Source organism: Myodes glareolus, chromosome 14 (genome assembly GCF_982192425.1).
Source record: "Myodes glareolus chromosome 14, mMyoGla1.1, whole genome shotgun sequence".
NCBI lineage: Eukaryota > Metazoa > Chordata > Mammalia > Rodentia > Cricetidae > Myodes > Myodes glareolus.
In genome coordinates this window covers 39,283,825-39,308,704 of record NC_142039.1, presented here as the reverse complement: position 1 = coordinate 39,308,704, position 24,880 = coordinate 39,283,825, and the positions used below count along the sequence as shown (strand labels likewise).

At 43.5% G+C, this 24,880-nt stretch overlaps 3 non-coding genes across 3 annotated transcripts; 1 reads left to right on the top strand and 2 right to left on the bottom strand.

The window, feature by feature from the left end:
• Positions 1-144: 144 nt before the first annotated feature.
• Positions 145-216, bottom strand: Trnaa-agc (transfer RNA alanine (anticodon AGC)). Its single transcript has one exon. It is a non-coding gene; the product is annotated as a tRNA-Ala (tRNA).
• An 8,595-nt stretch (positions 217-8,811) lies between these two features.
• On the top strand, positions 8,812-8,884 carry Trnar-ccg (transfer RNA arginine (anticodon CCG)). Its single transcript has one exon. It is a non-coding gene; the product is annotated as a tRNA-Arg (tRNA).
• A 5,159-nt stretch (positions 8,885-14,043) lies between these two features.
• Positions 14,044-14,148, bottom strand: Trnal-caa (transfer RNA leucine (anticodon CAA)). Its single transcript has 2 exons — positions 14,111-14,148; positions 14,044-14,089 (listed from the first exon to the last, which is right to left on the bottom strand). It is a non-coding gene; the product is annotated as a tRNA-Leu (tRNA).
• Positions 14,149-24,880: the final 10,732 nt, after the last annotated feature.

Here is a 24,880-nt window from a genome sequence, read left to right as displayed (position 1 = left end):
GAAGTACCTCGATATAAAATGCGAGAACCAGTGAACCAGGCCTTTTTGACTCCTTTGGTCTTGGTTTCTGTTCCAGTGGATTGGAATTGACAGAGGACACAACCAGACTCGAAAAAAAGGTACTACGAACCCTACTTTGAAAAGTGGAGGTGCCGGGGATTGAACCCGGGGCCTCGTGCATGCTAAGCACGCGCTCTACCACTGAGCTACACCCCCTCACGGACAAACATTCTCGAAATATTCTTAAGACTGAATACTGCCATTCCAACCGGCAGGTGTCCTGCAATTAATTTATAATGCATACTGAGCACCGTGTCTCGGATGTTGTGTGGAATACCAGCTAAGAAGAAAAGATAAGGTGACCTGCAAAGTCTGGATCTCAACTAGGGAACCTTTTATGATCTGTCACCTAGGGCGGATAGCAGGTATTCTGCCAGGCTTCTCCAGAGAGGGGTTTGAATGGTGATTTCTGATGTGAAAGGTGGCAGACACGCCAGCGTGGTGACAGAGGTGAAGAGAACAAAGCAGGCTGGGAGGAAAGCCTACTCGGTTGTGGACTGGCGGGAAGCCGGGTGCGGGCTCGTGGAGACCCTGGGAAGCAGCGGGCGCCAGTGCACGGGGCCCACCACCCCACCCCACTCACGGCGCGGACACTACTCCTCCCCCCCCCCAGAAAGTCTCCATCAAGAAAAAGACGCAGAATGGTAGTCTGCACAACCCTTCATGCTCCGCAGCGTCAGGGTCCTTTGGTGCAAGCACTCTCTCCCTCTCTCTCAGCCTTGGTACAACAGTAAAAATGGGGTCAGGAGTTTCTGGCGGAACAGTAACAATAGGATGCCTATATTATAAAAGAGAATATATTGGATCAACCGACAAGCCTGATTCAACATCGGTAGTCCAAGAGTAGCTAGCTGCATGCTGAAAAGACCAGTAGTTGTTTAGACCATGAAAGTTGGGAATTCCCAAGTGTCGCTGTTTTTGAGTCTATGTTGGAAGTTGAAGTCTGGTGGCACCATTAGACAGCAGTAACGATAGTGCCACTCCCTCAAGGGGAATCTGAGGAGGCAGGTGCTCGCTGCTTTTTCCTTGGACCTCTATATCTTTTGTTGCTCTTTAGGAAGATCCATGTTGAGGGTATATCTTCCTCCTTCAATTAATCCAGAGGCGTGTCTCCTATATGGCCAAGCATTCCTGCTGACGATTAAGAGCGACCATACAATGTAGTAGGAAGAATGGAGAGTGGGTCCTTAGAGCTCAAGACAGGAACGACAGATTTCATCGAGTTCCAGGTCTCCATTGTTCCCGCGCTTTCTCCAAGATTCAGAAGACCTGCTTTCTAAAGCGTGGAATCAGAAAGCTGGTCTTTCTAGTCCGTCTTTCGCCGAAAGTAGGAACACTTAGGGTCACTAGGAAGGTTTGGGACCAGAGTCTCTGCGTCAGTTGATCTGGGTGGGCCATAAAATCTTGCAGTTCTAGCAAGCTTCCTGTGATAAGAAACTAAAATGTCCAAGCATCAGGTCAGAACGTGGAAGGAAGTGAGGAGACTTCACTGTATTCCAGAACCGCTCCAAGAACAGCGATCCTTTCAAAGGAGGTTGGTTGCCAGGCAGTAGCGAAGTCTCTCCCAGTGCACCTTGGGGAAGCAGATCTGAGATGGATATCAGTCAGACAAAAGCCTGACTGAGACTTACTGCTTGGTCATGAACATCTCTAGATGCCCGTCCCCAGCTCTTCTGTGACAGGGTAAGACTGTGCAAATGCAAGACCTCCATCTTGCATTCTTGCTGGGGCCATTTTAGGCTTAACTAGAATTTAAATTCTTTGATGGAGAAGTCCATGGAAAATTACCCAACTCTATTTTCGAAACCCGTGCTCGGGATGTCCTAGCTAACTTAGCTTCTGTCAACCCCCCTGCTTGTTCAAACTTCCCACTCCAGTTAACTGGTTATCTTAGCTTCTACCAAATTGTTTGCTAACATAAAGTCACCCCAAACTCCTTAAGTTGCCAAGAAAATGCCAGGATGGGGTGTCTGCCTTCAAAAACCCTGTGTTTTGGACACTCTAGGCTACACAAAGGTCTCTAAAAACCTGGGTGTAGTCCTAGCCAGCTGGAATAAAGACTTCCAGTTGGCCATAAGATACCCTCCTCCTCCATACAGATTATGAATTATGCAATTGTACCAGACTGTGAAATTGACCTCTTAGCAGTGGGATGAAACAGTCACCACTGCATTAGAATAAGAACAATGGTACTCTTAGATCTGGAATGATTCCCAGGACATAATAAGTATCTTGGTGACCAGGCAACTGTGTGCACAGCCCAAGGTAAGAAACACTGTGAAGAATGGCTAAGTCTTTGGTGATGAGAACATTCTGGTAGTGATGTGAAGTGAACGAGTGACTTAGAGTAAAAGAATCCTCCTCCCTAAGGTAGAAGCTGAGACCCTAAGGACTTGAATGGGAAGTAACCTGCCAAAACCAAGCTCCGAAAAGAAAGAAAGAAAAGAATGGATAACCCAAGACAGAGGGCAACCAACTCCTCTGACTGGTCCAGACCCCCCACCCCCACCCCTACAAGATTTAATACTCTCTGGACTGACTAAGGAGAGACTGGACAACGAGAAAAAGCCCTTCGAGATTTAAATTTAACTCCATATCCTCTCTCCCTACGCATGGATTTCCCTTTCTTTCCTTCTCGGCATGGTTTCTTCTTGCCATGGGTTCCTCAGAGAACCTGGAAGACTTTAGATCAGGTTTGGTGGGAAGGAGGGAAACAGCTTCTTGGTATGGTAAAGTCCAACCCTGCTTTGGACCATTAGGTCCTGAGACAATTGCCTTTCTAACTGTATCAGAGTGCCAGGCAATGCTACTAAAGCTTTAAATCAGGATTAGTTATTTTTAACAAGTTGGTTTCTAAGGGACTTTAGTCAACACAGAGGGTCACAGTGTGTCTGCACTCAATTCATGCCGCGCTTGAGGGGGACAAAATGGTATTAAGGTCATGTTCTTCTTCCCAATGAGTCTGTGTGCTCCCAGGGAGCAGCGCCACCTATGGGGAATGAGTGTACCTCCCCATTCCTTCCACTGCATAGAATTCTTTTCCAGCTAAGAGTCTGTTATACCTAGGAACCAAGGGAAGATCAAGTAAGATTCAGGTGACACAGTTTGGTGGTCCCAGTCGCAATTTATGAAAAATATGTACAAACTCCCTTTCACTTGGTTGAGACCAGGGGATTGTTTCTTCTGTTCTTTATTATTTAGGGCCTATATGCTGGAGGGTTATATCTTTTATATCCATGTTAATCTAACCTGGATGTTTATTTGGAAAAAAAAAAGGCAATTGCCCATAACTAATCTGTGAGGTGTGTGGATTCCACAGGGACTTGTTCCTGATGGAAGCTGGGCTCATTGTATCATGGCACTAAGCTCACAATAAGCAAAAGATAAGAACATGGCTTGATGCAATGTTGGTTGGTGACCTCATCAAGACGTAGGCAACCATGTCACTTGGGTCACCCATCTTGGCTAATTACATCATCAAGATGGTGAAGACAGTGATTTCACTACCATCTTGGTTCATGAAACTGTGTCGTATGAAACAGAATGGTTGAGCCCTTAAGGGAATCACTGCACCCCTAGAATTGCCTACACCACAGGCATTCAGACACATGCCCCAGTCCTCTTCTCCTTTTAGGTTTTTGCCTTCTTGGATGGAATCATAGCAGTGGACGCAGAGACCCCTCCAAAAGAGGCTCTCATGCCAGGTGATAAGTTCAACACATTTTTATAATGAACTACAGAAATCATACCAGACCTCTGGGGTGGATTTTTGTTTTAACACCGACAACTGCTTTGCCTGATGTATTTACTGGTTATAAGAGGAGACTTGGAGTTTTTCCAGCCGTGCGCCTCCAGTGCTAGTCATCTGCCAGTGGGAGCTAACAAGTGAAGATGGCTTGACTGGAAAGATTGTGGGAATTTGCAATGACTCAGGGAAAACGTGGGAAGGCACATCACAACCAAGACCCAAAGGACAGATCATCAGTTTCTAGAGACACTGTTGCTGCGTGAGGGATGTAACAAGAGAACTTTTCTTTGTAAAGGATTTCCGTATGAAGAAGATGATTGGATGAGGCAGGTACGGTAAAATACCTTTTATTCCAGCAGCTGCCAGGCAGAGGCAGGCAGATCTCTGTGAGTTAGAGGCCAGCCTGATTTACAGAGTGAGTTTCATACAAGCCAGGACTATGGTTAGACCCTGTCTATAAATAAATAAATAGGTAAATGGATAAATAAATAAATGCTAGATGATTTATTATAATGGAAAGAAAACTGGAAAGCCAGCAAGATATGCAGGTCTATGGAAACTATATCTAAGGAAAGCCAGAGGTGAGAGTTTCTGTGTATGAAACGTCTACTTAAAGAGTCATTGGTCTGCAGAGGGCCTTAGAGCAGAACAGGCTGTGTTGGAATGGCTGAGGCAGTGTTGGAGAGCATATGTGTGTGTGTGTGTGTGTGTGAGAGAGAGAGAGAGAGAGAGAGAGAGAGAGAGAGAGAGAGAGAGAGAGAGGATGGGGGAAAGCTGGCAGGCTGACGAGTCCAGCTGACACTCAGGCTTAGGACTGAAGCCGTGGGTTGATCCACCCCAACATCCACCTCATCTATGAGCTGTTTTAACATGAGAAGGGGACAAACCTGCAGATCCCAAACTGCAGGATCTCCATAACACAGGACAACAGCAGAATTTGGGGCAGCTGGTGTGAGAGCCTATTGTCAATGGTGTGACAGAAGATGGAGGCCTCGAACCAGAACTCATGGCAATGAGCACTTGCAAATGAAGACAAAACGACTAAATGTATATGCAACTCAGCGGGCCACACCACAGCTTCCACAACAATTTTTTTTTCTTTGTTCTTTCTTGTTCTACTTTGTTTGTTTGTTTGTTTAGTTTGGTTTGGTTTTTTTCTTTTAAGTTTTGTAGTGGTAAGTTGCAAGGGCGAAGTGTAGATGGGGGTATGGGGAGATGTCATGGCTGGGTCCTACATTTCTGCCTTCACAAGTACCAGTTATGGGTCCTGCTTGCCCATGGGTTTAAGGAAATATTATTGGAACCTAAGAACCTTTACCAACAGATTTTTTTCAGGGAAGTGACCAGCCTACCAGGTCCCGTATCTCTGATCTTTGAGTACAATCAAATTATAATTATAATCCTGAATGTCTTCTTTGGTTCTGTGGTTCTGCATAAAGAACCAAAGTGTCTTTTTATTGTAGACCATTTAGTTTAATAAACTCATTAATTGACAACTCTGGGCCTAATTTTTCTTTTTGGTTATGTCAATGGGCATTATGGGTGGCCATTTTTGTCCCCATGTCAGGGAGTTCCCCCTTGTCTCGGCATTTTAACCTATTTTGGGCAGGGAGCATGGGATGACGTGTTCTTTTCTGTAACTACTTGAATTGACATTGGGGCATTGTTATTAGGGCCCAAGAAGGCTGAAAGGCTAGCCAAAAGTAAAGAGGGAATTCAGGCAATGGGGCACTCATCAGAAGCATCTGGTTCACAGACTCTGTTGAAGAGACAGGGAGCATTCATATCAGCGGGACTGGTCCACATCAGCTTCCAGCAAGTTCAGGGCTCACAATCATTTGGAGCAGGTTGTAGTCAGCAACTGATGCTTAGATGTATCTGACAGTCAAATGGAAACCTATTGAGGTAAGTTTAAACTAGGAACAGAAGTTAAAATGTATGTACTTAAAAAAAGAACACATTTGAAACTTTAGGCCCATATCATAGAAAAAAATCCATATCATAGGAAAAAGCAAACAAAGTAGGACAAGAAAAAAGAAAGACGCTTGTTTAGAGTCTCACTGAAATTGCCCTCACCAACATCATCCCCAGTCATTTAACAATTTAAGGTTACTAGAGATTTCAGAAAGTTAGCATATGTTGGCTGAATTTTAAGGAAAAAATAAAATGTATTAATAAAGAGGGAGAGAATTATTTTTTTTGAGGGAGAGAATTATGAGGCACATTTTTTTCCCCTGAAAGTAGACTAGTCTACAAAGGGTCAGTGTCATAAACCTCCCCTCTCTTGAGAAACTCCATACAGCATCTGTCTGCCCACCTTTGAAGATTCCTAAGACTCGACTCTATGACATCCTTCCGCTTCGGGTTGATTGTGAATTCACCAACTGTGTCAGATTGTGGGGGCAAGCTTCCACTAATGGAGTGCGATATAGTCACCACTTGCATTAGAATATAAAGTAAGTGAACTTCCTTCTGTCAAGGGGTTGCTTGCCTGGTTTGGGTCACAGCCTTCCCTATCTGCGACGTGAAACTGCCTTGCCTGGTGGCTGTCACTCCGTTCCTGTGTTGACAGTAAGAAGACGGCCTTCCGACACATCAGCTTGCTACCATGTAATCCTGTAAAACTCTTTTAAATGTCTTGGACTTTAGAGAAATAAAAACTTTATTGCCCCCGCTGTGGATTCAGTAATTGAGTCTGAGTTAAGTTTATGGTGTGAGGATTAAGAAATGATACCCCAATTTATTATATACATGGGGACTATCACAGAAAAGGAGAGTAAATATTTCAAACGGAGCAAGTTCTAGAAGCTTCTATTCTTTCTTCACAGGGGATGGAGAGGAGATAGATGCAGGCAACTTGGAGAAAGGAATGATTTGAAGATGAAAAACCTCAGGAGGGCAGGTTTGCACAGCATTTGGAAAAGCCTATCTGGGTGTGTAGACAGCTGGCCTCCCATAAAATGAGTTAGTCTCTGCTTGATGAGATTCTAGGAGGGGTTCAGGGCAACTCTTTACTGTTTTACTGTTTTAGTTTTTGGAAGGTTAGGTTTTTCGTAGATAAGGAAAATTCAGAGAAAGCTCCTCCCTGCATTTGCTGTTTCCTTGTGAGCTCTTTGTCGATTTGAAGAAATTAACTTGGAAAATTATTGAGAAAAGAGAACACAGAAGCTTGGGTAGAAAAAGGAAATTTGCAACCAAATATAAGCTCCTGGTTTGGGGCCCCTTGGCAATGTGGGAACGGGGAGTGTGAGGAAGAGCTCGAGGGAAAAGGCGGTTTAGATGAACGAGTTCGGTGTGTGAAAGGTCAGGACAGCAGGGGAAGAGCAGAGAGTGCACTGCTCTTCTGTGCAGTGGTGAGTAGTTATTGCTCACCAGGCTTTGTGGCTCTTGTTTTATTCCTGCAAGAGCGGCTGGAAGAGAGCCACAAGGAAATAATTCCAACTGTCTTAGTTAGGCTTGCTATTGTCGTGATAAAACACCATGACCAAAGCACCTTGGGGAGGAAAGAATTTATTTGGCTTACCCTTCCCCATTGTGGTTCATCATTAAAGGAAGTCCGGACAGGGACTCAGACAACACAGGAACCTGGAGGCAAGAGCTGATGTAGAGGCCATGGAGAGTGCTGCTTACTGGCTTGTTCTTCCTGGTTTGTTCAGCCTGCTTCCTTATAAGACTGAAGACCAGCAGCCCAGGGGTGTCACCAGCCCAGGGCTTAGCTAGCCCTGTCCCATCATTACTAAGAAAATTCCCTACAGGCTTGCCTACAAGCTGAACTTATGGAAGCATTTTCTTAATTGAGGCACCCTCTTCTCAGATGAGTCTAGCCTTTGTCAGGTTGACATAAAACTCTTCCGCACACCAACTAAACTCAAGATCTAACCACAGAATATTTAGCTGTGTGCTTAACATGTTCTACCAAATGTAAACAGAACAAATGAAAGTGAACACCCCAAAGTAATAGATGTCTTCATAATGTTACTGTTGTTGATGATGATGCTTGTACCCCTAATTAGGAGACTGAAGCAGACAGATTGAGAGTACAGTCTAGCATGGGTTACGTACTGAGACTCTGTCTTTCTTTGTTCTTTTTAAGTAAATTGAGAAATTAGTTACAAAGTAACAAACAAAGGAGGGAGCCCACCAACAGGCGTCCTCTGTGTGTTCACAGCACTCAGCACAATTAGAGTGAGTCCTGCACAGACTCCAGTCTCTATTTACAGGGGACTTTTAGTCTGTGGGTTGGATATCAGTGGAGTCAACCAATTGCCCATTAAAATATTCCAGGAAAAATAAAAGTCAAGAAAGCCCCTCAAATCAAAATAAATTCACGACTGAGCGCTGTGCTGAATTCACAAGACTCCAACAGCAGCTAAAGAGGTGATAGCTTCAGATTGTTGGAGTCTAAAGCAGAAGGCTCTTTGTATTTCATCTTACTTTTTCCGCTTTGTTTTGAGGACAGGATCTCTTGTAGCCCAGAAGGACTGCGAACTTCTGGTATTTGAGGAAGACCTCGAACTCTGGGTTCTCCTGCCTCCACCTCCCAGTGATTCCATTCTTTCCATCCGTCCTAAATAGACTTTGCAAATTTAGTAATCATTTTTTTTTCCCCAGTCTTAAGCCAACTTTTCACTTTCTCACAAACTTTCTTTAAAGCTTGCCGGCTGAGACTCCTTTCTGATTCCCACCCTCCAAATATCAGTGCACTTACCTTCCTCATTTGCCTAATAAGGTCCTCTGAGACCTTATTAAGGTCTAATATTGCCTAATGCGTTCTGGCTGGACACCTCTGTGGTTCTAGGGTCGTAGGAAACATAGTAGCGTTCACACGGAGGAATCATTGACCAACCTGCTCCCCAAATCTACATTTTAGAAATCTCTGTAAATTTTGATTCCAAATTAGTAACTTCTTCGCTATATTGAGTCTGCTATTTTTATCAATAAACCCCACCCCTATTCAATCACATTTCGTTTGACTGTTACGTGATTACCCCTCCCCACTGCCCGGCCGCGTGGCCTAATGGATAAGGCGTCTGATTCCGGATCAGAAGATTGAGGGTTCGAGTCCCTTCGTGGTCGTTGCGTTTTTAAGAAAATTTTCTTGCTTTATTGTTCTGCTCTCATCTTCTGGGGATTTGAAAAATATTTTTCCTCCTGTAACTCTCATGTCATGGCCTGGAGCTCTTGTTTAACTGTGTACTTGGGGTGTTGACTATGTAACAAGTTCTTTACCAAGAAAAAGGCAAAACTATCCCAGGATTTCCTAGACAAGCCCGAGCAAGACACCAACAGACATTCAAATATGGAAAGGAGAAACTCACCTGGTCTCAATGCTGGAAAAAGACCTACAATCAACTAAGGGATGCTGAAGGCAGTAGAAATAGTTTTCCTCAGAGAAGAGACCCCTACTGGTTATCCATTGTTAAGTGGTCAATTTTGAAATAAAAAGTGGTAAAGTAACATTATGTGGACTGAGCAGCTTGTAATTTAGATAGTGATTAGAAGTAGATAGAACATTTAGAAGTGTGTGTGTGTGTGTGTGTGTGTGTGTGTGTGTGTGTGTAAAACAATTCAAGAAAAAGAAGCCATGAATTTGCCCAGGAATGGGGGGAAGAGTACATGGGAGGAGTTGGGTTGGAGGGAGGAAAGAGAAGGGAAAATAGATACATTTATATTTTAATTATATAAATAAAATTAATCAGGTTCTCAAGGAATTTCTTTCTTGTGACTACATCAATAAAATCAATGGGGGAATGAAGAATTAAAAGGTTTGTAGTCTTCTGTAAGTGGTAAACAAAAGGCTGAGAAGGAACTCAGGCAGTTCACTGAGCCTCCGGAGCCCAGGTTTGGTTCTTTAATAGCCCAGGATATCCTGGAACTCATCAATCATAGAAATCTGCCTGCCTCTGCCTTCCAAATGAGGAGATTAAAGACATGCACCAAATTCATTCATACTTTTATTATTGTTTATTATTGTTATTATTTTGAGACATGGTCTCATTTTGTAGCCTAACCTAGTAATCCCATCTCAGCCCTCCAAAGTTCTGGGACTACATGCATGAGCCAATCTGTCCGGTTTGCATTGTGTAATGTTTAAATGAGTTTAAACATTCAGTCTCTTCTATCCTTTGTCATTTATTTTTGATGAAAACTTCTTTGTTCTGGATATTTTGAAATGTACGAAATGCCTTATTCATCATCTATTGTAGTAAGGAGGCCCCTTGTTTGTTTCCCGGCTGCCCAGAAACTGAAATGATCACACAACAACAGTATTAATTAAATATCTCTGACTGTTTCTGGAGGTTTGGCTATGGAGCCCTCTCAGGTTTACACGGATTTAGCACACTATGTTCACATGCCAATTCATAGTAAGGAGGCACCTGTTTATTTCCCGGCTGTCCAGACACCAAGATAATCACACAAAAACTGTATTAATTAAACAACTGCGTGACCTATTAGCTCTAGTTTCTTATTGACTAACTTTTACATATTAATTTAACCCATTTCTATTCATCTGTGTATCGCCACATGGCTGTGGCTTACGGGCTAAAGTTTTGGTGTCTGTCTCAGGCAGAGCTACATGGCTTCTCTCTGACTCTGCCCTTCTTTCTCCCAGCATTCAGTTTAGTTTTCCCTGCCTACCTCTATTCTTTTGCCCTATCAGGCCAAGCCAGTTTTCCTTATTAATTAACCAATCCTATTCACAGCATACAAAGGGAAATCCCACATCAATCTACAGCCATCCTATAGTCAACAGAATGCTAGAATACCTCAGTCCTCTCTAATACAAGTCGGTGCTTCTTCTCATCCTTGTAACTTCCCAGACTCAATTGCCACTATTCTGCTGCCAATTGCCATAAGTTCAATATTTTATATTCAACACAGAGTGAAATCATATGGTACTTACCTTCCTGCGTCTGTCTTATTCACTTAATATAATGGTATTAACTAGGGACAAGCTTGTCTACTACATTGCAAGGTTTTGGGTTTTCATACTAGCACTGCAAGAAAAGAAGGAGGAAGAAAAGAAGGGGACAGGAGAATGAGGAGGAGGAAGAGGAGAAAAATGAAAAGGAGGAGGGCTTATCCTATCCTTATTGTTGCAAATGACAAGACCGAAGTCTTTTTGTGGCTGAACTCTCTTTCATGGGTCTATGTATCACATTCTCTCCATCTGCTCATCGTCTGGTGCTTCCCTTAAACGACTGTAGAAAAGTGCTCTGGTCTCTTTAACACGCTCATCTCATTTCCTTGGGCAGCATCCCCAGCTAGAGGATGGCTAAGAAGACTCTTGTCTTTCTCGTTTCCAAAGAGTGAACAGCTTTTTCCTAGGTCACAACACTTGGGCGGGGATTTTCACTTTTATGTCTGTCTCTACCAAAAACCCAACCACTCCCTGTTTATCTAACAACTTTTTTTTATTAACCCAGTCCCCAGAATGAATGCAAGTGGTTTCACAAATATTGGAGGAGAAATAAAATTATGAACACAAAGCCTCACTCCGTAGGCAGGCTGGTCTAGAAGTCAAGAGAAATTCTCCCTAAGCTTCCCAGGTGTCAGTCACCTCGTGTGGCACATTTTTTGTGTAACAAGGCAACAAGCTGAGATGGAAAAGCCAAAGACTGTCTCCCAGGAAACTCGGGGGGAAAAAAGACTGGAGTGGAAAAGCTATTGCTTCATTAAAGCTCTTAGCTGTGACGTATTCTTATCCAGGACTCGGAGAAATAGCAGGGGCCAACTACAGTCCAGTCTCGGTTGAGATGAATTACCTGTGCAGAGTCGACAGTTCTGGTCCACAAAGGTGTTCAGTGCCCAAGCCACGGCGTCCCGGAGCCCAGACCCACCTCGCCCTACCCTCCTCTGCCCAACCAGACGACAGTTCCCAGTTTTCAGGTCACTGAACTCAGGAAGGAGGAGTAAAAATTAACTTTCCCCTGATCAGATACAGCGATCTTGGAGTGGAGTTGCACGTCAGACACCAAGGCTACTCCCGGTTCCCTTCCAGAAAGCTGGAGGTCTTCCTGATTTTCCTATGCTTCCTGAACCAGAAAAACTGCCCAAGGGCTCCAGAGTTAACCTTTGTTCGCTTCTCTTGACAGCTTTCGGGACTGAAGGAGGCTTGCTGTTTTTCTAGCAGCGTCATGAACACCGTTTGTAGATGTCTGGCTTCGTGTGGCGAACAGAAACAAGGCACCTCCATTAAAAATTCTGCAAGGTTGATTGATTGACTGATTAAATTTTGGGGGCCATGGAGATCTGGAAGGCTGCAGGTCCACAGACAAATTTCGTGGGCTATCTTTATACTTTTAAACACCCATCGATTGTCCTCTTATGCGTGTGTTCTAACGTCCATATGCATAGTAAGTAAATCTTTCTGGAATGTACAAAACAGAACCCTAGCTGCTCCTAACTCAAATCCACCAACGCAAAGGCTAATGTCATCAGACAGCCAATAGCTAGAGGTTTCCTGCCCTGTTGTAAGCTACCTACCTGATGTTATCATCAATGTTTGGTTGTTGTTGTTGTTGTTTGTGTTTAGGTTTTTAGACAGTTTCACTCTGTATTCCTGACGGGTTTGGGACTCCCTCTCAAGCTGGCCTTGAATCCACAGATATCATGTGACTCTGCCTCCTGAGTTCTGGGACTAAAGGTGTGCACCCCTGGCCCAATCACCACTGTATGTCTGTGTTTACAGATGCATTTATTTTTCTTTTATGTGAGTGAGTGTTTTGCTTGCATGTATGTGCATACACTGTGTGTGTACAGTGCCTGTAGAGGCCAGAAGAAGGCATCGGATCCTCCGGAGCTGGTGTTACAGATGTTTGGGAGCCACATGTGGGTGCCGGGAACCAACAAAGGGACCCTCACCTGGACCCCATAAAAGGGATACAACACTGGTGGTGACAACCCCATCCACCCTCATCAAACCACTAGGTGTGTGTGTGTGTGTGTGTGTGTGTGTGTTTGCATCAAGGGACTGAAAAGACAAGAACCTCCAACTGTCCTTACAGCTTCAGCTCAGTACAACACAGTACGCTACAGTCCCCCAATTGCTTTACCCAGTCACTGTTCTGTCCTTCTATCCTTTCATTTGTCAGTCCATCCATCCGTCCAACCCAGTCCTGGGCTCCACTGTGACGGCCCTGTCCCTTGCTGACTCACCCTTGCAGGTCCAGGCTGAATGAATGGCTAGAGCTGAGCAACTATAGAGTTAAAATATTCGGACCCAAAGCCAAATTGTCGGGTGCAGTTTTCCATTCGTTCCCCCGCCACCCGCCACACCTGTCTATCAGGTACTACCTGTAGATTAGACTTGAAGCCGACTATTAGCTTCCATGAAGCCAGAAATTAAGAATACTGCCCTACAACATCTGAAACCTAGAGGAGCGATTTCCCTGCTTCGCTGTAAACTGTCAATTTATTATTTTCTTTGTTCTATGCTTAACCTGAAAGAAACCATGTTCCTGGGCCATGGTCACTCATATTTGACCCAAGAATAAATTATCTCTTATTCTCTTTAAAGTGAAGAATGTGTTTTTCATTTAGGAAGGAAAATCAGAACTACTTTGTATACTTCAACTAACAAACCGTCTGGGCTTGTGAATTGTTATTAAATAAATTCTGACTCCAGGGTGAATAGGACTGGAAGGGAAAGGGAGAGGTAGGAAGACAGAAGAAAAGAAAGATGGAGAAAGGGAAGGAAAAAAGGAAAGAGCGATGACAAGACAGAATGAAGGAAGGAAAGAGCAAGCTTTTGTAGGGAAAATGGAACCAAGTAGCTGAGTGCACAGGGACCTGCAGGGCCTGCCCTGCCTCAAGCGGGGTGAGCGACTAGCACAAGTGGGTAGTTCGGGCAAGGAGATGAAACCATGATTTATCTCGCGACTCCTGCAGGGGGCGCTGTGGCGCCTGCAGGACTTCAGGGTTGGGACACTCGCTGCGGGCAAGGCGCTTGGCCAAACGCCACGGGGTAGGAGATCTCCGGTGACCCGACCCCCGGGACGCGCCCGCCGCTCGGTTTTCCTCGCGGTCCGCAGTCGCCTCTTGCGTCAGATCGGGTCTCGCGTCCTCAAAACCATAGCCGTGCTTCTGCTATTCTAGCGTCAATATCGGCTGACCCATTAGAAAGTTTTCAAACTCAATTTTTAAAGATATGTGTTTCGGTATTTCTTAATTATGAGCTCAAAACGATGTGTGTTTTCCCGAAACTGAGTGAGGGGTTAAAAAAAAGATTCCTGTGTCAGAAGTGGGATTCGAACCCACGCCTCCATACGGAGACCAGAACCCCCAACCAGGGAAGCTGAGCTTGAGTCTGGCGCCTTAGACCACTCGGCCATCCTGACACACAAGAGCCGTCTGCCGATTTTTTTCTGATATAGAGAACGCCGTAGCACCGCCTCTGACGTAGCAACGCTGGGATTTGTTGGTTAACGGTGACAAAAGATGGCCACCTGTAGACTGAGAATGGAAAACCCTTTTGCCGGTGAAAAAGAAGGGAAAAGTCCGTGTGTTAAACGGGACGTAACTGTCTTGAAGACAGAGCTTCTCTGTTCTCCACCGTCTCATTCGCCAAGATTTTGAGGACGGAAGGAGGAAGGAAAACAGGCTCAGCAGTCTCCGTCTCGGCTGCTCTGTCGCTTCCGGCCCGACTCAGATTTGCACCCCAGAGTCCTGGGAGGCTCTCGGGGCACAGCGCTGGACGTTCAGTATTTGAACACTGGCACTTTAACTGCTGTATTTAGAGCTGAGTTCAGGGAGGAGGCATAGAGAATTGCAAATTTTCATTAACTTTGATAGGATTTTGTGTTTGTTTTTATTAGCACAGAGGTTTTTCTTTTTAACTCTCTGCAAAGATTAAGTACTTTTCTCTGCACGACGAGAATAATTTGGGGCCAATATCCCTTATCCTAACTTTCTAAACTCTTGCTTTTACAATCTATTTTCAATTATTAGATTGAAATAATCGAGAGTACAGTCAACACGGAGCCTCCTTCCAACATACAGGGTCTGTTGTGTGTTCTTTCATAGGCCATTGCTCCTTAGGAAGAAAGTTATTTATATAGGAAATGATATCCAACAAGGCATCGATATAATTAATGACTATAGTTAAAGCACCTCTTATAATTTTTTTCTTAATTGCAAAGTCCATATGAACTGCAGAAAATGGAAATGAATCAAAGCTGAATTACCTTGTTCATTTGCTTTTCAAAGAAACACAATATAAACACAAATACATTGTAAGTCAGTGGTTCTGAACCCCTTTGTCAAACCTCTATCTTCAAAAATATTTACAATTCATAACAGTAGCAAAATTACAGTTATGAAGTAGCAACGAAAATAATTTTATGGCTGGGGTAACATGAGGAACTTAGGAAGGATAAAAACTTCTGTTCTAAGTTGTCAAATATTCTTTTGCACAAATCTTAGTAACTGAAGATGTTTCACAAATGTGGAACCTCTTTTCTGAACTCCAAAGACTCCTGACATGAAGATCGTGCACATAGAGGCAAGCAGATAAAACACTCATACACATAAAAAACGTTTTAATAAAATTAAAGCAAAAAAAACACACATCATCATCATCATCTTTGTGTGAATCTTTTGAGATGGTTTGAATAAGAATAGTCCCTATAGGCTCATAAGTTTGAATACATACATGGTCCTCAGTTGCTTGCGCTGTTTGGATTAGGGGGTGTGCCCTTGGGAAGAGGTGTGTTGCAGGGTGAGTTGGAAGTTCTAGAAGCCTGCGCCATTCCCAGCCAGCTCTCTCTGCCTCTTAGCTACTACTCTTAGCGTCTACCTGCTCCCACGCTCCTGGCCATGGTGATCATGAACTTGCTCTAGAACCATAAGCCCAATAAATGATTTTTATAAGTTGCCCAGGCCATGGTTCTTTGTCACAGGACTATAAGAGTAACTGAGACAGTTTTCAACGACTCATCATTTCTTTTAGCGTGGAAATCACCAGATCAAAACTTATTGACTTGCTCTGCCCCTCCTGTGCAGACCACTGAAGAGACAGCATGTAACCTGCCCTGCTGAGAAAGAAAATGAGAGGTTGTGGATTCATTCTGAGTTAAGAAAAATCCAGTATGATCAAGGAAGGCCACCTGAGAAATCTCCGACAGGAACAGATGGCCCAGATGTCTGAGTTCTTCATCCAGAACAGGTTCAAGACTGCTGCCTGAGATGATCAAGACTCACAGGATACTCCAGTCAGGACTTGATGATAATTCTAAATTTTCTTTAGGTCCCCATAAGATTATCAGCGCCCCAACCAGCAGGAAGTAGCCTGAAATACTACGCCCACATTCCCAACAAATGGACTATGGGTATTTTCCTTTGTTTAAAAAAAAAAGAGGGAAATGATGCGGGAGAATTGTCTGTATTCTGTCAATCATATTTTAATAAAACGCTGATTGGCCAGGCACGCAGTATAGGCGGGAAAACCAGACAGGAAGTAGAGGTGATGCAATGAGAACAGGAGAATTCTGGGAAGCAGGGAGGTTCCTCTGCCCCTCCTGTGCAGACCACTGAAGAGACAGCATGTAACCTGCCCTGCTGAGAAAGGTACGGAGCCATGTGCTAACATAGATAAGGATAATGGGGTAACATAAGTTATAAGAGTTAACAAGAAGCCTGACCTAATGGGCCAATCAGTTTATAACCTTAAAAAAAAAAAAAAAAAAAAACTTATTGACTTAACACTCACCAACTTGGAAAATCAAAACTTTCTAAGAGATGAAACCCCATCCTCACCCCTCAGCTCCAGGCAAGGTTTCTCTGTAGCTTTGAAGCCGCTCCTGAAACTCGCTCTGTAGACCAGGCTGGCCTCAAATTCAGAGATCCACCTGCCTCTGCCTTCCGAGTACTGGGATTAAAGACATGCACCATCACTTGGATTTTTAAGTAGATTTATAAGGTTTAACCTTTACACTGAAGGATTTTTTTTTATTTCCTCAGTGAATTGCTTTCTAAGCTTTTATTTTTAAAATTTTTATTTATTCATGTGCAGAAGTGTTTTGCCTGTGTGTATATGTGGCTGCTGGAGGCCCCAATAGGTTAGATTTTCTGGAACTGGAGTTACAGACAGTTGTGAGGCACCATGTGAGCACCTCGAATACAACCCCAGGGCCTTTGAAGAGCTGCTTAAACACCGAGCCACCTCTCCAGTCCCTTACTACATTTTTATTGAAAATTCATCTTTCCTCACTAACTTGTAAGACACCTGTTATGAAAAGCAAACTCTTGTGATACAGTTTCTACTTGTCAAGAGCCCAAGTAGAAATCCTTATCTCTTTCTTATTAATAAGAATTTCATCAAGTCCCTTTGAACAGTTGGTACCCTTCCATCTGGCGGAACTATGAGCTGTATGATCAATAAGAATTTTGTTTATCTTTTCCCTTCCCTTCTCCTCTCCTTCCCTTCCTATCCCCCCATCTTCCCTTCTCTCCTCTCTCATCCTTTATTAAAACTGCAAATAGATCTTTTAAACAATTGTAATATCTGATTACAATTTCTCCCTTACCTAATTCCTCCCAAGTCTTCCCCACCTCCATCCACTCCCTTTCTATAGAAAACAGGTGGCTGGGTAGTGGTGGCCCATGCTTTTAATCCCAGCACATGGGAGGCAGAGGCAGGGACCTCTGTAAATTCGAGGCCAGCCTGATCTACAAAGCAAGTTCCAGGACAGCCAGGAATATTTCTTGGATCCAGGCTTGATTTGTCTATGTCCTGTAACCAAAGTCTGTCATGTCTTCAGCAATAGTGCCTTGCTATCCAATTACAGTGGCCCTGATAGCAATAGTCTGTGTTCTTTGGGGACGATTTATAGAGTGCCCCAAACAGCTGATAGGGATGTTATCCCACACCTGGCACTGAATCTTCACTTAATAACCTGTCTTTTGGAGAAAGCATTTTCCACTCATGCAGATTTTGTCTTTTGAGACAGGGTTTCTCTGTGTCCTGGCTGTCCTAGAACTCACTCTGTAGACCAGTCTGACCTCCAACGCGGAGATCCGCCTGCCTCTGCCTCACAAGTACTGGGTTTAAAGGTGTGCACCACCACTGCTTGGCTAAAACCATGTTTTAGTTAGCTTATAAAATAGCTATAAAATCCTCCATAAGGTTTTTCATAAATTCTTTGTTTGGTTTAACTTATTCCATACTATACTTTTCCCTGTCCCCATCCCCAGCAATATATACTTTTTAAGATTATTTTTCGTTTCTGTGTATGTCCCTGTGTCAAGTGTATTCCACGTGTGTATGGGTGTTCATGGAGGCCAGAAGGGTGCTGGAGCTACAGGTATTCCTAAGCTGATGGGGGGCTGGAAGCTGAACTCTCGTTCTCTGCAAGAGCAGCAAGAGGTCTTAACCGCTGAACTATCTCTCCATTTTAATGAAAGCATCTTACCAGAGGGAATTTGAAAGTCTGGCAGATTACCGGTGAAAGTGGTGGGGACGGGGGGGGGGGGGGGAAGCAAGCTGACAGGTGACTGCACAATTAAAAAGAGCTGGGACACACTTGTACTCTCTTAGGGCTGTGGCAGGAAGATCAGGAATTGACTCTCAATCTGGGCTACATGGACAGTTCAACACCAGTTTATATATATTGAGATTTTGTCTCAGAAAATGAAACCAGCCAAAACAGCAAAACCCCAAAGCCTTAATTCTCTTCTCTGTCACATAATGAATTAAGGGGGCTGAACCCAAGTTCTTGCACAGGTAAACAAGAACTTAGCACTGACCCAGCACTGACCCCCATGACCTTTATAGAGTACCCAGTTTCCCCATATTCTGTCCAGAATTTACTAGGGTAATATGAGAAGACTGAAATTAAATGAAGTGAAATTCAAAATGGGATTCAACATGAACTGGTAATTGTTGAAGTTGGGAGATGGTGCAGGAGTTTTAGTGTATATATTCTTAATTTGTGTTAGTTTTACCAAGAAGGCCCTGGGTTTGATTTCTAGTGATAGACAAGCAGACAGATAGCTTTCACTTCCCCCTACTCTTCTCTTCTTGCATATCACAGACCTTGAACTGGATTTAGAGCTCAAATCTCATAAACATTCTGCATAGGGCTGTTCATGAAGAGCCATGAAGGTACCCGATGTGGATACCTTCAAATGTCCTACTAAATTTCAAACTTTGACTACAAAATTAACCCCATAAAGAAGGTAGACCCAAGTAAATTTACACTCTTCTCTAGTACAGAAAAGGAGGTGTAGCCTGGAGCATGTGATATTTGGCTTTGTCAACTTAGGAAAATCTCGAATCACTCAGGAGTGTCTCAAAAAGGAATTGCTTGGGTTGGGTTAGCCTGTGAAGAACTTCCTTTTTCATTGTGTGTATGGAGTTTTGCCTGAATGTATATCTGTGTGTCAAGTGTGCCTGGTGCCCTAGGCCACTGGATCCCCTTGAGCTGAAGTTCTGTGGTTATGAACTGAAGTGTGCATACTGAGTTCTCTATCCAGCCCTAGAAAGTTTCTTGATTGGGGTTGAGTTGGGAAGATCCACCCAGGATGTGGGCAGCACCTTTTCATGGCTGTGCCTGGACCGAGTGAAAAGGAGAGAGGCAGTTGAGCATGGGCGAGCATGCCTGCATCTTTGTCTTCTCTTGGCTGCTTCAAGTTCCTGCCACCCCAACTACCCTGCTATGAGGACCTGCAGCTGGGAACTGGGAGCCTAAGTCACTTTTGTCCAGGTACTTTTTTTTTAATCACAGAAACTGTCAAGTAAAGCAGGGCAATACTGTCAATATGTGCATACACCTTAAAATCGAAGATAATGTAACAACCTAGTAGAGTCAATGCCTCAATAATAGTCCCACCACTTTGTGTATTTCTCATTATTTTTCATGGAGATCTCATAAAAGGGGCAGTTTGGAGTTAAACAAGGGACAGGATTTGGTAATTTAATCACAACAGTTTACAGCTGGACTTAGCTATGGGTTACATCTCATGACCTGAGAGGACCTATGCATTAGCTTAGTGGTGGTCTTGTTTTGCATGACTATGGTTTTGGGTTTGACAGAGTTCAGGAGGGTGAAGGAGCACAGGAAGGGCGTACAAAAGTGTAGACCTAGCATTTCCTGGTTACTGTAACGCAAAGGCAACCTACAGTCAATGATGTTTCATCTATCCCTAATTCTTTAGTTGGACTCAATTTTTATCCCTGGTCCTTGATTGACTTCAATTTTTTCAAGGACAGAAAGTTATCTTGTGTTTTCCTAGGAGTCAGGTCCAGCTGCAGCACTCAAAACTGGCTATGTATTTAAGTCAAAGAATTGTCTTTCACGGAATAAGAGACAACACCATCCTTGGCACACTAGGAACCATTTAAGATTTATACTGGAGAGGGGGAACGGTGAGGGAAGTAATGTTTCTATTGGTGTGGACTTGAGATAAATAGTAGTAACAAATTACCATTACCTATCTGACAGCTATTTGTCCTTAATTTCATAGTGCCTTTAAATGGAAATTATGCATATCCTCTGTTCTAAATGTATTGGTGGAAGGTAAGGGCCATGTTTAGTTTCCTTTTATCCTCTGAGCATCTCTTCTAGGCCTCTTTTCCTCTTCAAGGTGATGGACCAGAAGAAAAAGAAGTGGTGGTCAAAGGCATGTGTGGACAATTTCTTGTGGCAATAAAAGAATGAAAGGTTTCTAAACGCTAATATATAATTAACTAGATGCTCCAAGGACCAGGTGCCTAAAGAAATGGGCTGACCATTAGAGCTCATATTCCGATTCAGTGAACCAGTGAACGAAGAGACTACTTACCATTCTGAAGAATACATTCACAATAAGCTTCAGGTTCACTTAGATTTAAAAAAAATTAAGTGTTTGAGGATTTTGCCGGCAAGTATATATGTGCACTACTTCTGTGCCTGGTACCTGTGAAGGTTAGAAAGGCATCAGATCCAACAGGACTGGAGTATGGAGAAGCAAAACAGGGTCCTCTGCAAGAACAAGTACTCTTAACTGTTGCACCATCTCTCCAGCCCAGTTTGAGGACCATTTAATCCCATTCAAAATAGCAGGATTTTTCTAAATGTTAAAATCGTAAATACTCATGAACTCACCACCACAAAAAGAAAAAAAAAGCGACCAATAACATCACCCTTGCTGCCTCCTCTTGCGCATCTTCCCACATTTAAGTAATGACAATCTTTTTGTTCATAAACTTAAGACTGATATTTTCACTCAGCATTAAATTCTACCTTTAACATTCAAAAATCCCTTTTCATAAAAATATTTGTGCAAATATGCACACACTCTATCTCTCCTCCCCCCCTCTCACCCACCCACCCACCCATAGTACATATAGAGGTCAGAGGACAACTTCAGTTCTTTCCTTCAACAAACCCAGTTTGCCGAGCTTGGCAGCAGAAAGTTACTACCGAGTCATCTTGCTAGCCCTACCTAAACAAATGTTGAATTCAGTATCATTGCGTCTGCATGAGCATGTAGGTGGACATGCATGACAATGGTGGATGTATAGAGGTCAGAGACAACTCTGTGGAACTTTGAGTTTCAGGGATCACATTCAAGTTGCTAGGCTTGCTCAGCCAGTGTCTTTTCTCTGAACCATCATGCTGGCCCAAGTTCACCTCTACACATGTTTTTACTCACCTTGGGAACTTTAGTAAGTAAAAGGCTGTTTTGCTGCTACAATTTTGCTTCTAGTAAAAGTATAGTGAGAAGCTGTAACTACTGTAGCAGTAGGAAACCCTGTGTGAGATCTTGTCTGCCTGGAGATTGCCCCATTACTGGGAGTGGTGGCACACCTCCTCGGATAGGTATGAAATGTCCTCTTTCTGGGGTTTTCTTTCTCCCCAAAGACTAAGTGAAAGGGCGTGTAATTTTGCCTTAGATTCCACCCATTTTCCAACTGCAGATCTTCTATAGCGAACAGTGCTAAGGCAGGTATTCCAATCCAGCAAATCAGCACTTCAAGGTTTCCATTATGCTCAATACTTCACATGTAGAGAGCAGTATATATATATACACACACACACACACTACGTGGCAGAAGTTGATGAATGTGGTGGCCACATCAAATCTCACTTTTAGATCCTGGCCCTGCTGCTTCCTAGTTGCACACCTTAGATAAATCATTGATCCTTTCTGCTTGTTTATTTGCAACACAAGGGCAATTGTATACACATCATTAACTTGTGAAGAGCACTAAGCTACTGTGCAGAAAAGTCAAGCAGTGTTGTCAAATACATGCATATTATTCTAAGCATTTATGTATCGGTAGAAGCTAATTCTGCCTTGTGGAAGCACCTGGGTCGCTGGTTGGTTGTACTATTTCCTTAAAGCCCCCCCCGCCCCCCAAGAAATGAATATAGAATTGGAGCATTATTCATTCATCAGGACACATCTAATGGTCTTCGGCCACAGAAGTCCAATGTTAGATCAGGAATAAGTGTGTATATTGTGTATACAGCCTAACAATCTAGTATTCTGGGACCATATGTAGAAGCAGCTAAGATACAAATTCCTGAGACTTTTTTCTCAGTCTCATCTTCTGCAGCACATGGTGACATCACCCACAAGCTTGGACTGGTTATTTAGCACTGGGAAGAATGTTTTGAGACTGCCAATCTATTTCACTGAGGGCTGCATTATTTCTTAGCCAATAAAAAACCACCAAAAACAAGAAAAAGGTGGGCATATGGCTTCTGCCCTATAACCTAGCACCCAAAGGTTCAAGGCAGGAAGGGCATACTAAGTGAGCCCAGTGTGGGTTCAAAGAGATTCTGTCTTAAAAACAAAACCCCACAACAGTAATAACCAGATGAACACACACAGGCCTGAAAACATTCTCCCAAGGATCAGACAACACAAGGGCTACAGGCCATGGATATACACATTATCTTCTCATCATTAGAAACAGAGACGGGGCACTGGGAAACCAGCTCTATAAACTATTTGGAAGGAAGCTACTATGTAGGAGGGGATTACGAACCCATATTGCAAAATGGGTTTCCCCCAAATACCCACAACAACCAGCAATGTAAACATACATATTCACTTCATTTTTAAACAGTAGTGTCAGCAAAGGAGCTGTGCAAGGGGAATTCTGAGTGCTTGTGAGAAAATTCCAAGAAGTCTCATGACCTCAGTTTCTTCAAAAACAGAACTGTTCTTAGAATGTGTTTTCATAACCTTCCCAGGTGTAGTGTATAAGAGTTTAGAGTATTCAATACAACTGGATATTTTATATGTTGCTGCAGAAAATATTTTTGCCACATGTGGTTTGTCCTTGTGATGTACACTTTACTCAGGTGAGTCTTCTTAACCCTCAGAGTATAAACTGTCTGATGCTCTGAATGAAGCTGGCACTGCATGGTACTCAGTCTATCTTATTTTTAGGCTTCATTCTCCCAACTCCAAGCTCCAGTTATAGTGGTAAACACATGTACCCAAAGGGAGCAGCACTAAGAACCATGGCAGGGATTGTACAAAGTGGCCTTAGCCTCAGGCTCCAAAGACTGGATGCAGTTGCCTCTAATGCCCCCCCCCGGAAACACATCGTACCCCCACTCCAGGGGACGCAGTGAAGTCCCTGAGTTCTGCCTCTGCCTTCTAGAAATGGAGTATGGTAGTCACCAGCTCACAAACACGCCAGGGATACTCTTAGGTGATCTGCACATGCCTAGCACCAAGACAAACCTTTCAATAGCAGGAATGGAGCAAACAGAGACATTGGAAAATCCCTGAGGCAGAGAGACACTAGTTAAAACATTATGTTACTACATAGGTGGGGTCATTTATCACCATTAGTGTAAAGTAATTATAATCAAAACATAAACTGGAATAATGGGGTTAGTAAAATAATTGGAAATCAGGATAGAGTAACTGTTTCATGAAAATAAAGTAAGGAGAAAGGGGGTCATTCTAACAGTCTGGTTCCATCCTGGGTTCTGAGAAGGGAGACACGGTCCAAAAATTGTCTTATTCTCTATTGCTATAATAAAACATTGGCCAAAAGCATCTTGGGCAGAAAAGGGTTTATTTGGCTTACACTTCCACATTACAGTCCATCACTGAGTGATGTCAAGGCAGGAGCTCAGGGCGGGAACCTGGAGGTAGGAACTGAAGGAGAACCAGAGGACCACTGCTTATCGGATTGCTTTCTTAAAGAGCCCAGGACCACCTGACTGGGCGCGGAACTGCTCAGCCAGCTGGTCCTTCCCCATATCAATCATTGATCAAGAAAACGCCCCCACCAGGCTTTTCTACAGGTCCGTCTGCTGGGGCGTGTTCTCAATTGAGGCTCCTTCTTCCCAGATGACCTTAGCTGGCTTCTTCTGGCACCTGCACTCATGCGCACATACACACACTCATACACCCAGACAAACAGCAATAAAAATATGTTTAAGTTCTATAGGCATTAAAAAATTCAAGCACTTTTAAACTCCAAAGTTTCTTTAAATTGTCCAAAATCTCATTAAGTGGATTCCTGTAAAAATCAAAACACAAGTTACATACACTTCAAGAGAGCAGAACCAGGGTATAGTCACAAACAAATCAAAATAAAACCCAATTTGAATAGTTAAATAACCATCCAACATTTGGGACTCATGATCTTCTGGGCTCCAAAGGGCTTACACAGCTTTGCCTCTCCAGCTCTACCATATGTAGCACAATCTTGTCTGACAGGCTCACATCTGCTGCTGGACCTGCTGGCCATCCTATAGTCCTGTCATCGCCAATATGCCGGGCTCTCTGCTGCAACTGGTCACACCTCTCTTCAGCGACTATGACGCTACTACAGGATGTCAAATCTCAGCTTCTCTCCATGACCCCTTTAATCTTGTTCATGCAGTCAAACCATGTACCACATGGAGGATGCTTACACATTACCAAGTTTTGCTACTAGCTTGAAATGCAGGATTGGCCTCCTCTGGACCACAGTCTCTCTGTGAAGACCTGGAGGAAATACATCCCAGAAGATTTCGCCTCAATAGGGCCAGCCTGTTGTTAATCAGCTGATCTTCACCACAGTTGACCAGTATCGATAAAGCAAAGGTTTCACGTCAGTGGTGCTGGCCTCTTGCT